The sequence below is a fragment of the Syzygium oleosum genome, unplaced genomic scaffold (genome assembly GCF_021117445.2).
Source record: "Syzygium oleosum isolate NSW1041296 unplaced genomic scaffold, Sole_v2.1 Sole_v2.03, whole genome shotgun sequence".
In the NCBI taxonomy this organism is placed as follows: Eukaryota; Viridiplantae; Streptophyta; class Magnoliopsida; order Myrtales; family Myrtaceae; genus Syzygium; species Syzygium oleosum.
Genome location: NW_026607487.1, coordinates 1,694,180 through 1,710,937, shown reverse-complemented (window position 1 = coordinate 1,710,937; position 16,758 = coordinate 1,694,180). Strand labels below are relative to the sequence as shown.

Sequence of the window (16,758 nt, the reverse complement as noted above, 5' to 3'; positions counted from 1 at the left end):
AACTTTTATAAACAAGTTCAAAGCAAATCGTTACCATCAAACCAAAGTGGAAGAGAAAAGGGAGAAAACCATGAACATAACCGAATGGTTCAATCGGTTTAACACGTTCATCCAATCATCCCGATCGATTCATGTTCGAACTTCAAACCAATTTAGTCGATAAGGTCGTAACTAATGTTGTATGAGCAGTCAAAGACAAAGCCATTGCCCTTTGGATTAAATGCCTAGGCATTGGTTGAGCAATTAAGTAATAAATTATACAATCAATACATTGACTTTACTTGCGACTCTTCTCGTGTTATATTTAATTAATATTCTCAAAATTAGAATATTTCATGTTTGCTATGTTTAATTAGTGTTTTGATTTGTGAATGCGACCTCCATTGTGTATGATTTAGTACTTAAAGATTCAAACTTGGCTTAACAAGCTACTTGGCCTTGTCTTGAGCTCCGGAAAATATTGAGTTAAAATTCAAGTAGATAATAGGAGTGAGCAATTCCAGGTTCCGCACAAGTTCTACTTGGAGCCTACCCGTTGAAACAAGTTCAAATGTAGATAATCCCTAAGAAAATTTGGTTTCAGGTATGAAAATATATGGCTGTGTTCCTTTTGCTTTATAGATTCATACGAAAAGGAATCAAGTTTGAGATTATATGATTAAAGTGATTGCAAAATGTCAATATATTTTTTTTTTTGGTAAAGACAAAATGTCAATATATGAACTTTCCGAATTCCAAGAGATGATTGTACGCTAAGGAAGACTTTTATTTTGTGCTCAAAATTCTTCTAAATGAGAAACTAGTCTTTTGGGAACCTTTTCACTGAAAATCTTGCCTGCAATTGACAGATTATTTATTGATTCCACGACATTCGCTTTTTCCATGAAAGAAGTCTCTCACAGCTTGAAGTCGACATCTAAACGGTAGTCTTGTTGACAAACATGACTTTGTGCTTAACTTCACATACAGAACCACCTGCACATGCGGTCTTCCTGCAAGCATTTTGAAATTTGACCTTTGCTAAATAATAGCATGATGCCAAAGCTTGCAGAGGACTACTACACCACATTAGAAGAGGTCCCTTTATCTCAAGAATCCTATGAAGATTATTAACATGGAGCACATTATAAGAACCATTGGCAAAGAACTTTGGAACGCCTTTCCATAACATCTCGTGACTTATCTCACTCCTGCCCACATCTCCGTCCTGTGATGTTTGGGGATTTGCTCTCTGAATTTTATGAAATGCAGGTTGAATCTACACAAGAAGGATAGGATTTACTAACTATCATAAAATGAAGATAACTGAGATCGGAGCATCACAATATACACCATGAAAGATAAGGCACGAATGCACAAACATCATTTGCCCCAATCGCAGTTGGATAGCAATGAACATAAGCTTCATCAGCTGGCCAATGAGAAAGAAAACAATAGGTTTGGGATACATAAGCAATTAGCAACAATCTCCTTGTTTATGTTTAGGAACATAATTGACGTCAACAAAATTATGCTAAAAAGGTGAAGTGCCTAAAACACAGAACAGAAAGATGAATTTGTTACTTGGTTATTTTGCAATATCCCATTAGCAAAATCAGCAATACAGGATAGTTTTCTAGGAGGTGAATTTCAACTTCACAAAGTCAACGTCGCATGAGAATTGAGCTTATCAAATTAAAAAAATCAGAAACCTATATGACAACATTCAAAGGATAGTATCACAATGATAAACTAATAGAAATGGAGGAGATTGTCCGCATGCATACTTGCATACTGATTTTCAGGTGAAATTCCACAGCTCATATAGTATAAGCACACAGGTTATTGTTTCATTGTTATGGTATGACTAGTAGTGCATACCTCCTTCTGCAGAGCCTCATCGAGTTCAGGAGTGATAACATTAGAATGCAACGGCATCAAACACCTCTGCATCAGGGTGACGTACAAAAAAATCAGCAGCTACATATTTGATTAACAGAGAGGTTGAACCTCATGAGCATACAAAAAGCACTCAACTGAAAATACAACATTTAAAATCATTCAGGTATGTGCTTGTTGAGACCAGATAAAGTGTTTTAGATCCTCACAAGCATCAAAACTTACTCAAGACACTCCAGCTGGCCCACGAGCCTCTTTGAGGTTGGCACAAAAGATGGTCCTCAGCTGTTGCTGATGGGTCCTCTACAAAATATATCTTCTTCATTTTGATCGGTCTCTGGCATGGAATTTGAAGTTCCTCAGCCAAGTTAGCCAGACTTAGATCAAGCATGTGATAAAACGATTCCATGACAACAGTAGGATCAAACGGGATGCAAACTAATTAGCATATTCTTGAGCTCCTTGTCCCAGATTGTTTCACAGACGGGCAAAAAATTGTCCATTGATGCAAAAGGACATCGATACAGTTAACTGAGTTGAAGTCCCAAAGTAAGCCTAGATCGTTACATAGACCAATCAAACCTGTCATAGAAGCAGCAACAGTTTACCTTGCTTGATAATCTTTCAAAACAACAATTTGACTACTGGTAATGTCAAGGTGGTCTACATTCATATATGACAGACTAGCTAAAACTACTTTTAACATTTTTTTTTGGTCACCAACCAGAAATACTTGAACCTTGAATTTTATTTTAGCTCAGTTCATCATATTTACTGGGAAGTGATGCTCTTCTGAGAAGGTTAATGCAGGACATCAAGGGAACAATAAGAAACATGATAGGGTTTTCGTTCATCACGGAAAATCGAAAGGCGTTTGTCCCAAATAGGATATCTGCCATTAGTCAAATTTGACATACAAAAGAACTCACAAAGGAACTCAAAATGGCCAAGGATTCTTTTCAAAGAAATATGAACTTTCGAGATTGGGAAATTCTGGGCGTAGTAAACAATAATGAGTAGCAGAAGTTCATCGGCCTCTAGATGAAAATTTCAAATCCTGGGTTTATCGATAGGGGAACTGTTAATCACTAGGTAATTCTCGTTTACCTTTGTTGATATTTTCATTCTTGCCTCACAAGCTGCTATCTGTTTGCAGTCTTCAGAAGCTGCCAATGGAAGGATAAACGAAAAGCATTGCTATAACGTAATCAACAGCAATTATACAGAGGCAAATTCAGAGTTTCCAAAATCAATCAAATAGATACCCGGTGTGGAGCAAATCATATTAAACAAAGAGAGCTTCGAGAAAAGTCGTACTCTATTCGTTCACGCTGGCCATTCAAGGATGAAGAATCTTATTATGCCTTCTATTGACATTTGGGTCTACATTTTGGTCTTAGCTGAAGCATCATGTTAGCTTCTATGACCAACTCCCCACTCCTTCAATTATGTAAGACTAGCAATTTAAGAAAGTACATAACCCTGTCATGGAAAACTTTCTTGTCAAAAGAAGATAGTGATGAAAGCAGGCCATGAATCTCAGAAGAAAAATGATTGTCACTGCTTATTTACCTCTGTTGAGGAAACATGACTCGTCTCACATTTGTAATATAAGATTCCTCAAACATTATCTCTCCTAGATAACATTTCAATAGCGAAAACAAGAAAGCTTTCGTTCATAATTTCTAATGAGGCGCGTTCCAGATAATTTCGGTATTGCTTCCAATGAGTCACAACCAGAAATATCCAAATCAATCGAATCCAACTTTTCAAGTCCCCGAAGCTGAGTAAGTTTCTTGCAGTTTCGAACAATTAGACATTGTAACTTCTCACATCCCGTCAAATTTGGCAACATCTCCATTGATTCGCATCCTGTAAAATCCAACGCTTTTAAGAACTTCGCACCATGAAGACCTCGAATTTCGACTAGATTGTTGCACCTGACAACCTCTAATGTCTTCAAACACCGTGATTCTAGACAAAGAAGCCTTTCAATTGAACTACACATTGTTTTCCAAAGCGCTTCCAAGTTCTTCAATCCGTCGAGCTTAAGCAATATCAGCTTACCACACTCCACAATACAGAGTTTCAAGAGTCTCGAGGGAAGCTCGGGGATGTCTTCAAGTAGATGGCATGCCCGAAGATGGAGTTGTTCTAGGTGGATTAGGCTAGAAAGCTGTGGCAACCTGCGACTAAGAGACCCACGGATCCTTTAAGCCCGAAGGAAGCTGCTCTGGCAGCGACCCGAGATTGTTACAGTACCCTGGCCAAAAGCGTCGGAGAGAAGAAAGATTCCGGATGCTTTCTGGCAGGTCAGATATCGGTGACAAAGCGAAATCGAGAAACTCGAGCGAAGACAAGTCACCGATTTCACTTGGAATTGCCCCTTTCAGACTATTGCATTCTTGGAGACTTAGAGTCCGCAGATTTTTCAACCTTCCAATAGCACTGGGAAGCTTTTCAATCCCAGAACAACTCAAGTCCAGGTGTTGCAAATCCTGTAGATCCCCAATTGAGCTAGGGATTTCACTCAGTGACACACAATCGACAGCACTCAGTTCTTCTAAATCTTTTAATTCGCCCACTTCCTCTGGTAGCTCCTTGAGACTTTGACAGTAAGTCAAGTCCAAGGAAACGAGGCTCTTGAGTTTGCCAACAGAAGGGTGGAGATGCTCCAGTCCGGTACAAAAACTCAAGGTGAGGATCTTCAACTGCGTGAAAGCCGAGAGATCAGGAGTACATCTTAAACCATCGCACCAGCTGAGGTCGAGAACTTGTAGCCGCTTTGCCGTCTACACAAAAAAGAGAGGAGAATAAAGCTGTCAAAAGAATGAGTGTGGGGATCGGCTAAACAAAAACAAAAACAAAACCCCATCTTAAATCACGGAGAGAGAGGGAGGATGTCTCTTTTTTTTTCCCCCCCAATCTTACCATGAATGTACTCCATCCTTCCCAATCCTCTGTGATGTCCATGCTGTGTGATAAATCCAGCACCGATAAGTTCGGTAGATGCAAACTGATCGTCGGAAGAGGCGGATCGTCTCCCAAGACGCAACATTGAGAAATTCGGCAGATGCATATTCGTTGGAGTCTCCGCTTGATGCCGCTCCATGATAAATCCAGCACCGATGATTTCGGTAGATGCAAATTGGTCGTCGGAAGAAACAAATCGCTTCCCTCGACGGACCACTCAAGCCATCTTATTTCAGAAAGGAGTTCGTTGGAGCCTCCGCTTGAAGCTCCCCCCATCAAGTCAAAGAACCAGGAGCGTCTCTGCAAGTTTTAAAATTGTTCATCTGAGGGCGTCTGGATATGGGCGAAGGAATTGGACGGGACAAAGAAAATGACGGAATCCTTTTCAATTCCCAGTTATATATCAAATCAATCCATGGAGTCTCTCAGTTGACTTTTTTTACTTTTTTAGTTTTTTGGCTTTTTTTAAATCTTGGATTCGCACGATTTGTTATCTTGCTATCCTTCCCGTATATAAATATGGACACGTGAAATCACGTTTAATTTTTATTTTTGACAGCCTTTAGAAATTTGAACAAATGACATGAAAATAAAGAAAAAAAAATAGTTCTTGCTTTAAAACAACTGACGCAAATGCACCTTGATGTTTTATCTTTGGCTCTCTTTTTTTCAAATTTTGTAGCGCGTGTACTTTGACAGGGATCGAAAAAAAAAAGTCGCTTTTATAAGTCAAAACATTAATGTTTAATGTTCTTGCTAAAACAGATCATTTGATGAGTTGAAAATGGTGAAAAAAAAAATCTCATGTGGCTTTGTTTCACTTTAATAATAATACCTTTATTTTCTCCCAAAAGTTCAATTGGTTAGAATTGCCATTTTGGCTGGTTTGATCCACTTTTGCAGTTTGACTCGTCTTTTGTTATCTCTACTTTATGTATTAACCGCTAAAAAACCTGCGATGGGTATAATTTCTCTTAAGTTTATTAGTAGAAAAAGTCATTAAATTGTTGTAATCATAATTTCACGCTATCTTTCTTAATTTTCGCTTGTACATCATCTATATTGTGTAATACATTAAAAAATCTATTATACAGAAAGGGGATTTCAAACCTCGTCAAAAGTTTTTGCATATATTTCATCAAAATGAACTTAAGAAATAGGATATAACAAAATAAATAAAATCATATTTAAAATAGTCGAGACAATTGAAATTTAGTCCCATAAGTATTTCATTTTCCGAAGTTAAATCAAAATCTCTCGTGTCATATAATCATTTAATATTTTTTTTCTATACTAATTATCATCTTTCAATGTTATTTTTTGGGTAAGGATCATCTTTCAATGTTTCTATCTATTCAAAACATATTTGACTTTTTTTCATTTTTCAAACACCTGTATGGTGTGCTCTTTTTGCTAATGCTAAGAAGTTATTGGATCAACAAAAGAGTGTGATTTAAATCATAGCAACAAACTATTTCAAATTATATCAAGACTATTAATTGTTTCCTTTGCCCAACATCTCTTGGTTAATTGGTAAGGTTAACTCCTGGCCATTCATCAGTCATGAGCCTATGAGGCATCCAAATGGACAATATATAATAATAAAATCACATTGATAATATAAGTAAAAGAGAAACATAGTTGAAAAAATTGGCTTCATGCCGAAAATCATATATAATGGACACAAAGATATGGATATAATAATAAGCACAACATTTCCTCTCATTAGTCAAGTTTTATTTTTTTTATAAATAGTCAAGTTAGTCTAGCGGTTTTTGGCACAAAAGAGGCATTGTCCCAAAAAATATAAATAATATAAAACAACTTATGGCAGATAGAAATGTTTGTTATAAGAAATGAGCATGGTTAATGTGATAAAACCTTAAAAAATAATAAGATTTTCCTAAAAATATTTTTAAGGGGATTTTTGCTATCTTATTTATTAAGATGAAATAAGAATGAAAAGAGATAGATATAACTAGTAGAGTAGAGGGATGGGTATCTTCAAAATCAAAATGGAGAAAAAAATATCAAACATTGGATTCATAAATCATAGAAGCACCACCAATACATTCGGCCGTACTAAAATGCAAGCATATGTGATAAGTGTGAAATTCTTTCCAAACTTATTGCTTTGAATTAATTATCAGTTATTATAATTGGCACATACCATCTTTTTTTTTTCCTTTCAACCAGGAAATCTTCATTTATATGATCTATGATGTTTATACTTCATCTTCATCATTATTGTAGTCCTTCATATTATCAATATTTTCAACTAGATATGACAATTGCATGCTTTTAGTAAATGAGATTTATAGTGTATATTTTGTAGTTAAAGGATATTAAATTGATTGTAAATTAATTTTTTACGGATGTAATTTATATCAATGAAATCGAATCAAATGATTTAACTCTTTCATCCTTCAGATACTAATATTTATTTAGTTGTCACAATTAATCTACGATGGACATAAATGGATGTTTACAAAAATATTTTTCCTAGAAAGGAAGGTGCTAAATGAAATATTAGAATAGATCAGATTAAATATATTAAAATAAGAGGGAGAGAAAAAGAAGGAGTGCCATATTTTACCCCTGGATTGCTTAGTATTTTTGAGGTTCCGTTGTAGTTGTTGTTGTCCCATGGTCCGCTACATTTGTCAAGTAGTTGTCCTTTGCAAAAAATGCTCCTTCCAAGATCTCTCAGTTGATCATGCATCTCAAACTCACCATCATCTCCAATTTTAATTAAGCACCTCAACTTCAACTCTTCAATTCCTTGACTTGGATAAAGCCCATCGTCCTCCCATATGTACATGGCATAATTGCTAATTTTGCCAATAAAGTAACAAGCAATATCGAGAAAAATCTGCTTATGTCCATCTTCTAATGCATCATAACTTATTCGCAATATCTTTTGGACATCTCTATGTGGTTGTCTTTTTAATTGCTTCCGCACATCTTCCCACACTTTTCGATCCGTTTTTTTGTACAAGTATGAACCTACAACCTGAAGTGCCAAGGGAAGCCCACCCATGGTGGATGTGATATCATGAGATATACGCTCAAAGTCCCTTGGAGAATGGTCCGTACGAAATGCGTGTTTGTTAAACAAAAGCAAAGAATGCGCCTCATTCAATCCATTCAATTCATACTTGTAGACTCCCTCGAATTCAGATTGATCAAGAACGGCTGCATTTCTAGTTGTAACAATGATCATGCTACCTGCCATAAACCAATTTTGTTCCCTAGCCAGTGCATGTAGTTGATTCTTGTCATCTATATCATCGAGAACAATGAGAACCTTTTTTCCTTTGAATCTAGATTTGATTATGTTAATTCCATCATCAATTCTAGACACTTGACTTTTGCTATGTAGTATATCCGATATGAGTTGACTCTGTAAATACGTAATACCGTGGCGCCTCGTAGTTTCTCGAACATCTGGAAGGAAGCTGACATGCACAAATTTATTTGAGAGTTGATTGTAGATGTGCTTGGCAAGAGTTGTCTTGCCTATCCCACCCATGCCATAAATTCCAATCATTCGAGCATGGATGGAAAGACTGTCTATCCAATTCATAATTTCCTCAAGACGACCCTCAAGTCCAACTAGTTGCTTAGGCACATCCAGCTGAAAATCTTCCTGTAACTTACTTATAACAGTTTCGACCACACGTTCTATTAATTTTCCCTCATGCCTGTCAAACAACAAAAACAGTGAGAGATCATGAACCTAGACATAGTCTATGCGAAGTGTTCGATCCTTATCAACTGAGCTAACACTTATTGGCTATAGGAGGTTGATTTTATCTGGTGGTGATCAAGCTTCGGAAGACAGAGCATTGGAGTCCTTTGTAGGCCTATTGTTTAGTGATTGATACCATTGGCTGGAGGTATTGTCGTTTCTTTTTTTTTTGGCTCTGTACCGGTGGAAAATGTAAAATTCTTGGGCACTATGGGATGCTTTGGTTTTAGGGGCCGTTGGTTTAGTTTTTAGGGACATCTTGGGGAGTGCTAGAGTTTGTCGTCTTCGAGGCATTATGGTTGTTTACTGGGACATTTTGGGGATCTTTTCTGAGTTTGCAGTGAAAGTAATTCATCTACATTTCATCGGTTCTGTGTGAAGAAGAAAACTTACTAATCGAAAAAAGAAAGGTTCAGTGAAGTACCCGTCGGCAAATTTCTCAGATTCCCATCCATTTAAGTAACTGACTTCATTAAGGGCTTGTCGCCCTTCCTTGATATCCTTCTCCTCAAAACGCGCCTGGCTCAAACGGAAGGCCTCCCCAAAACTTCCTTTTAGATCCCGCACATCCGATGGTTTCACTTCGTAAAAAATTGGCAACACTATGTGTGACATGCTATTCTTACGGTCCATCATATGAATGAGTTCACGGAGGCACCATTTGCTCGTAGCATAATTTTTGGAGATGATGGGGATCGAAATCTTAGACCGTGAGATGGCACCGAGAATCTGTGAACCAAATTCCTCGCCAATTGGGATGCTGTTATCATCCTTGAACACGGAAAGAGGTACAGTCCCTGCGCTGACCAGTCTATGGTAGAGATGATCGGTGAATTTCTTGCGAGTATCTAAGCCTCTAAAGCTCAAGAATACGTCGTATTGATCGTCACCTTGTCCTGTGAGTACCGGAGAGATGAACGAAGAAGTGGATGCTCCCTCAATGATCTCTTCCTCTGCTCTCTTTCTCTTTCCCTGACTCAACTCTTTGTCCATGGCGATCTGAGGGGGGAAAGTTGAAACGAAAAGATGCTTTTCTGCTGCTCAAAAGGATTGATGAACAACGAAAGATGCTTTTAGGATGCTTTTCTGCAAATGCTTTGCTGGCTTGGTCCACTCTGACTAACGTGTAGGTTTATTGCTCCCCAAGGCAATGCTGAAGAAGGTTCGTGTTCTTGAGAAAGAGATAGGTAATGAAGATGTGGCCTTCAGTTAAGTAAGCTGATGTCGTTTCACTGCGGAAGATAAGGTGGCCCTAAAGAGGCCCCCAAAAAGCCCACATCATTTACTTGTTCGGAAACACATAGTTGAAACACATTCAAGTATTCAAACAGATTGAAGTGTAATTAGTAAACTTCCTTAAAACACATTCAAACAACTATGTAACTTCACGCACATCTATGATATTTCAAGATATTGAAATTATGTAGGAACCTCATTTTTACAATGCCTTCTGTTTAATCCCAGTGCCAATTAATTGTTGCCCAATAAACCTCATCCTCTAGATGCGTGCACTTTCCTAATTGGAGGAAGTTTCCATCAATCACGTTTTTAATTTGGTGGGTTTCAAGTTTTAGGCATATTTCATATATAAAATTAACTAAAGCTTAAATATTAAACGAGGAAAAATTTTCAATTACTCAACTGTTTAAATTATGAAGGAAGTCAATAAAAATGATTCTAAATGAAAGGGAAATACTTCCTTTTGGGTCCACATTTTATTTCTTTCTAAAAGTGCATAGAAATGAGAGGAAATGCAAAAATTGCACTTTTCTTCCAAAAGTGGCCTTACTTCCTTTTTAAGGATGAATAGAATGAAGGATAATTAAGTCTATCAATGAAATTAAGTTCCATTTACATCATTTCCACCCAACATGTATCCAAACATATTTCGAGGAATTTTAGCTTTCCCTCTCTTTTTTCATGGTCCGCTTGTTTTTTTGTTCTTAATTTTAGATTATGAAATTTATGGCTTTAGTACTTCGAAATTTGGGGCTTTTTGTGAGATAAAATTTTATGGCTCTTACATAGGATTAATATTAATACAAAAGTTTGCGTCTCACTTGTAATTGGAATATCAAGCGAAACAATTTTGCTCTTTCTTTAAATGTAATGCAATGTGTTGCATCTTTTGAATGTATACAGGTTAGGATATTGCATGATGTCGTGTTGACATTCATATGGTGACACGTTTAATAATTGCATTTGTCGTGTTGTGTCGTCTGATTTGCTTTATTAAGTGTCGTGTTTGTATTGTGGCAGTTCAATGCGTTTACTAAACACGTCTTATTTGGGTTTTGCCATATTCGTGTTATATCCTAACTCGACATGACACAATTAACATGACACAATATGAATTGTTAGTTGTACCTTTAGTAACATGATCGCTCATAAAAATCAATGATGAAAAAAGAATGTCCAAAGTCTTTGAATTTTCGCGGTCTTTAAGGACCGCTCGACAAAACTTTCACTTGATTTTTTTTTCCGAACAAAAAAAAAGGAATTGTTAAAAGTGTACAGGTCTCTTGGCCTTATTTCTCCAAGAAAACTTGAGCTTTCCTGACAAGCTGACACGTTCCTCTCTCTTCCAATCGCTTGGAACACGGTACTCTCCCTCTTGCTTAACTTCAATCAATCTTAGACCGTCTTTGTTCTTGCTTCCGCTCTCTCTCTCTCTCTCTCTCTCTCTCTCTCTCTCTCTCTCTCTCTCTCTCTCTCTCTCTCATGTTCTTTTCTCTTTTTGTGTGAATGTTGCTCCTCTATTCGTTTTGGGGTCGGTTGCTTCACTTCTTTTATTGGTTCAAATTCGGTGATTTCATATTTTAATTTTATTTAAAATTGTCATATTCTTAATGAAGTTGGAAATGTGAGGTAGAGTTGAACAAATGGTCGTTGTCATTTCTCTCTTATCTATTTCATGCTGGCCCCACATGCCAATAATTTTATATAAGATGAATCTATGATATGATGTTATCAAGCTATTCACTTCAAACTTTCAAATTTATATTATTATTGATTGATATATTGTTTGCAAAATAGAGCTATAATTTGTTAAATGACACCAAATGAGCATAACGCGCTAGTATTAAGTTACTAATGATATATGAAATACTTGGACACTGTCCTTGAGTTCTTTTCCGGGTCATTTTTTTATTACAATTTTGTTGGCATATCATTCAGCTCTTGAAAAGTCAGTAAACCAATGAAAAAAGAAGTATGCGAAATATTCAAAAAATAAAAGATGATTTAGGAAAAAAAAATAGAAAAGAAGGGAATGAAGTGTATGGGCTTACTTTTAGAAGAAAGCAGCAATATTTAGAGGTAACGTCCAAAAGGCTTTTGAATTATGAATTCAGGACACATAGAAACCTTCATGAACACAAATTAAAAGTCAAAAAAGAGAATAAAGTGTTATCAATTTTCCTCTTTCTCTGACTCTGCCCTTTGTGCATGGCAATCTAAGGGCGAAAGTTTGGAACGCAACATGCTTTTCTACTGCATAAAAGGATCAATGAACTAATCTCTACGAACAAGTATGAACATGAATCTGTTACCACACAATAAAAAATGAACATGAAATCTTTAATTAATTGGTAATTGATGGACTGGGAGCAGTTGCTTATGCTTTTAGTCATTGCCTTATCTTCTTTTGGACCTCACCCTATTCAAGTCAAACTTGTTGGCTTGATCCACTCACGACTAACGTGCACATTAATTTTTCATTTTGGCTATAAAGAACTAGAATCAGTATATTGCATTCAATTAAAAATATAAGCATACGTTCGGTTTTTATTTGGTTATTGAAAATCAGAATTTGATATATCAATCAAAAGAAAATAATTGATTTGAAACGGAATTAGAAATGTGTGAAAGACGTCAAGAAAGGACCGAGCTAGTAATTGTGGATGTGATTTTATATTTTAATCTTGTTTAAAACTGTCATATTCTTAATGAAGTTGGAAATGTGAGGTAGAGATAAACAAATGCTCGTGATTATTTATGTTTTATCTATTCCATGCTGACACCACGTGCTACCATTCCATGTGAAATGAATTTATTTTGAACTGGTATGCTATCACCGAGCCTTTCATTTCAAATTTTCAAATCTAAAGAGTTGATTGATATCTTGTCTGTAAAATAGAGCTATAATTTGTTAGATGGCACCAAACGGAGGAGTGGATGCTCCCTCAGTTCTCTCTTTTTATGCACTCTTTTTCTTCTTATTGAGATTAGTGAATACGAGCATGGAGACGCAAGAAGCACCGCAAAGGAACAACCTGAAATGAGATGGTGCATCTCATTGTTTGCCTTGCTCTGACTTTGCCCTTTCTCCATGTTAGTTTGAACGATTAGAAATTAGGTACTGATTCGATGGAAGGAGGAGAAGAAGATAAGAAAGGAAGTAAAAGGAAGCTGCTGAGGAAAATTCAGAGACGACCAAGGTTTGAAACAATGGCGTTGAGCGCTTGTCCCCATTTTTGTTGGAGGGCCCACCTTGAGATTATCACCTTAAAGATTTTTTTTTCTCCAATAAAATGGAAATAGAATAAGATTATCGGCTAAATTTGTGATAAGTCAGGTTAAATTGATTAATCACATTTTGAAGAACAAATTTATTGTTCGTAACAAAAGAGGTGTAAGAAATGAGTGATATAAAGCTAGGTGAATCTCCTAATATGCGCGTATGGCTTGATTTATTTGATGTTTTCATGTGTGTGTCAAAAGATCAACTAGTTTTTTTTTCCTTACCATTTGGACATCATGTAAAAGATCTTAAGAAGTATCATACTATGGATTTTGGTACGTTTTATATTGTGATGATTGAAACTATCATGAGTTGAGAGCAGGTAAAAAGTAGCAATATAGTTAAAATGCTCAAACTTTCGCCGTACTTTTTTATTCCTCATTTATTTTACTTTTTTTTCAAGTAAAGACTCGATCTTGACCAAAAAAGAAAACGTAAAGACTCGGTCAATTTTTTAGAGCTTCGAAGGGAGAAAATGAGTTTTTTCTTTTCTTTTTTGTTAAAGAAGGGAGAAAATGAGTTAGAGGTGAAAGGGAATATACTCTCTAGGATAAATGGTCCAACAATTCGAGGAAAATAGAATATTACTCATTTGGAATGTTCTACAGGGAGGTAAAATTGTCAAATGAAATCTCCTTAAGAGAAGACTTACTCTTAAGAGGATCGATTTCGGGATGAGTAGGTCCTAAACTAATATTCAGGAACTTAATCTATATTAATCGGTTCTCCGTTTTGGTAACCGAGAACCAAACTAATTAACCCTGGAACCAGCCTACTTTTATTTTTCTGATTTATTTTTCTATAAATTGATCAAGGACCTTCAAACATAGAGAAATCTCACAACGCATAAAAATTATGGTCTCTGGATTCAAGCAAAATGTGGCAATTTGCGCGCAATAGAGTATAGCACGCTTGAAGACCTACTCGTTCTAGTTCAACAAAAGATCAATACTGAATCACGATGCAACTAACAATCTGCAAAGATAAAGTCCACCTAAAAATTGTCCACATATTAAATATGTGTAAGTGCATTGAAACCAGCAGCTTTGCCCACTTTCAAGTTTTCCATTGTAACCAGCACAAAAAAATAGTAAAATTGTGAATTTTTCATAATTTCTAGAAAACATTTGAATTTTCTGTCGTTTTCCAGAAATCACGAAAATTGCCAATATAATGGAAAAATGGTTTTATGGACATCCAAAAATTCTCTAGTTGATCTGATATGTTTAGATTAATTTTTGTTGTTGACAATTCTAATCCGTAGCCTCTGAAAGGGTTTGTGCGATTATTGAAGAGAATAGATTAACACGATCGATATTTGGAAAATTGGGGTACGTATAAGGTCGATGGACCCAAAATAAGGTCTAGAAGGGTATTTTTGTAATTTTAAGACGGGGCTTTTTGTCCCAAGGGAGTTCAGTCAACCATTAATGTTTTGCAAACAATATCGGGTTAAGGGCCCACATGCAATTCCACTAGATTCAACCAGTTTAACTATTCATAATCGATTAGTTTAAATGAGAAGATTGTAATAAAGAAAAATGAGCAACATATGTAATGATGATTTTGAAAAAGTCGAGGGAATATCACATGTAATATTCTGTATGCTCTAAAGGATATTTGGTGTTATGCAATGAGTAATAATAAAATAAAAAAAATTGTCCTATCTATTGTAATAGACCGGAGAATGAAGGTCAGGCTTACCTGGAGGAGTGATGCAGAGATGAAATCACTACAATGGGTTTTGAGTTCAAGACTAAGTTAGCTTTGAGCAGATCAAGTTGTCTTCGAGTCCCGAAAGACGGTACAATCGGAGGATCACCTTCACACCTCAGCTTGGAGCTATCAAGCCAAATATCTCATAACAAAAAACGAGCGTCTCTGTGATTTTTGTTGATTGGCGTGTTGTTTTGACCCGATGCGTTTCTCCTATTCGAGCACGAGCACTTGGGACTTTAAATAAAGCTTTAACTTCTTCTCTTGCCTCAAAGGAGACGCGCAATCTTGTGGTGGAATTGCGTTTCTTTCACGAGGAAATTCTCATTCTTTTTAACCCTTACCTTTTTTACGAAGACCCCCCAAAACAATCCCCTTCCTCGAAATTGACAAGACTACCTCAAGGTAGACTTCAAGGACACTTTGTTACTTTCTCTTTGTAAATTGGACCGCGTGGCCACTCACATCAAAGTGAAGATGGGCAACCTTTTGCTTTCCCTGACCCCATTAACCGAAAGAATCGACACTTTACGTTGGAGTCAAGGTGTTCACATTGGAAATTAAACTTTACATTATGCTATTCCTTAAAGAGCCACGCAATCATCTCTTTTACCTGAGGACTTTTGCAAAAGGTATCCGTAGTGGAAATGACTTTTTCGCTGGCCTTAAAAGATGAACCAGATGTGCTCGGAAAACACGCAATTGCCGCGTCTTACATGACTAACCCTCACCTTTTTGTCTTTTCTCTTCGTAATTGGATCGCATGGCTATGCAAATCAAAGTGAAGATGGGCAACCTTTTGCTTTTCCTGCCTATTGAAATGAAAGCCTCTTAGAGCTAGAGGCGTTGAAATGGTCAAAAATTTACTTTTTAACTCATATTTCGGGCTGTTTGGTATTACTCTAAATTCTCTAATTTTCTGTACTTTTATTCTCCAGAACAAACAAAGAACAGGAATTTGTTTGGTAACGTCAGTCAATTTTTTGTTCCGAATTTATAACGGTCATCATTTTATTAATTATCAATTGATTTATAACAGTTTCTTAACGGCTTTCTCTTTCGTTTGAATATAAGATTAAACTTCAAACCACAATCCTTTAAGATACACCAAATTCACATATTTTTCTTTTCTTTACTAGGATATACACATAACATTGTTCCTGTTTTTTCTATTATTCCGTGCGGAACAAAGAAGAAGGTTTGTTATATCTTGGGAGGATTGCCGCTAGAGCCTATTGCACCGAGTTTTGTACTCTGATGGGCGGTATCATCCTTAGGATAGTGCATGTATGCCTCAGACAAATGATCTTATTTTTTTCATTGTTTTAATAAATTTCCTACAATTCTTATTTTTCATATTATCTAATATTTTGCTAACTATCTTAAGGATACCTCTATGTAGACTTCAAGGAAATTGTGGTGGAATTGCGTTTTTTTCACGAGGAAATTGTCATTCTTTTTAACCCTTACCTTTTTTACGAAGACCCACCAAAACAATCCCCTTCCTCGAAATTGGCAAGACTACCTCTATGTAGACTTCAAGGAAATTGTGGTGGAATTGCGTTTCTTTCACGAGGAAATTGTCATGCTTTTTAACCCTTACCTTTTTTACGAAGACCCACCAAAACAATCCCCTTCCTCGAAATTGGCAAGACTACCTCTATGTAGACTTCAAGGAAATTGTGGCGGAATTGCGTTTCTTTCACGAGGAAATTGTCATTCTTTTTGGGTTAATACCACCAAAAACCCCAAACTGGTACACTTGTGACAATTTTACCCCAAACATACCACAAAAAATCCCAAACTGATATATTTGTGACAATTTTACCCTGAACATACCACAAAAAATCCCAAACTGATACACATATGACAATTTTACCCTGAACTAAAATTTTAATATTATTTTTTATTTTTTCGA

General features: G+C 36.2%; 1 long non-coding RNA gene and 1 pseudogene across 2 annotated transcripts; both read right to left on the bottom strand.

The window, feature by feature from the left end:
* Positions 1 to 805: 805 nt before the first annotated feature.
* Positions 806 to 3,469, bottom strand: LOC115694493 (uncharacterized). Of its 2 annotated transcripts, none has more exons than XR_008816053.1 (5): positions 3,196 to 3,469; positions 2,986 to 3,044; positions 2,104 to 2,236; positions 1,861 to 1,926; positions 806 to 1,258 (listed from the first exon to the last, which is right to left on the bottom strand). It is a non-coding gene; the product is annotated as an uncharacterized LOC115694493 (long non-coding RNA). The 2 variants fall into 2 exon arrangements; XR_008816052.1 differs by having other exon boundaries at positions 2,104 to 2,215; positions 3,196 to 3,458.
* Positions 3,470 to 3,487: 18 nt separating this feature from the next.
* LOC115694494 (disease resistance protein RUN1-like) lies at positions 3,488 to 15,215 on the bottom strand (annotated as a pseudogene).
* Between the last annotated feature and the right edge of the window lie 1,543 nt (positions 15,216 to 16,758).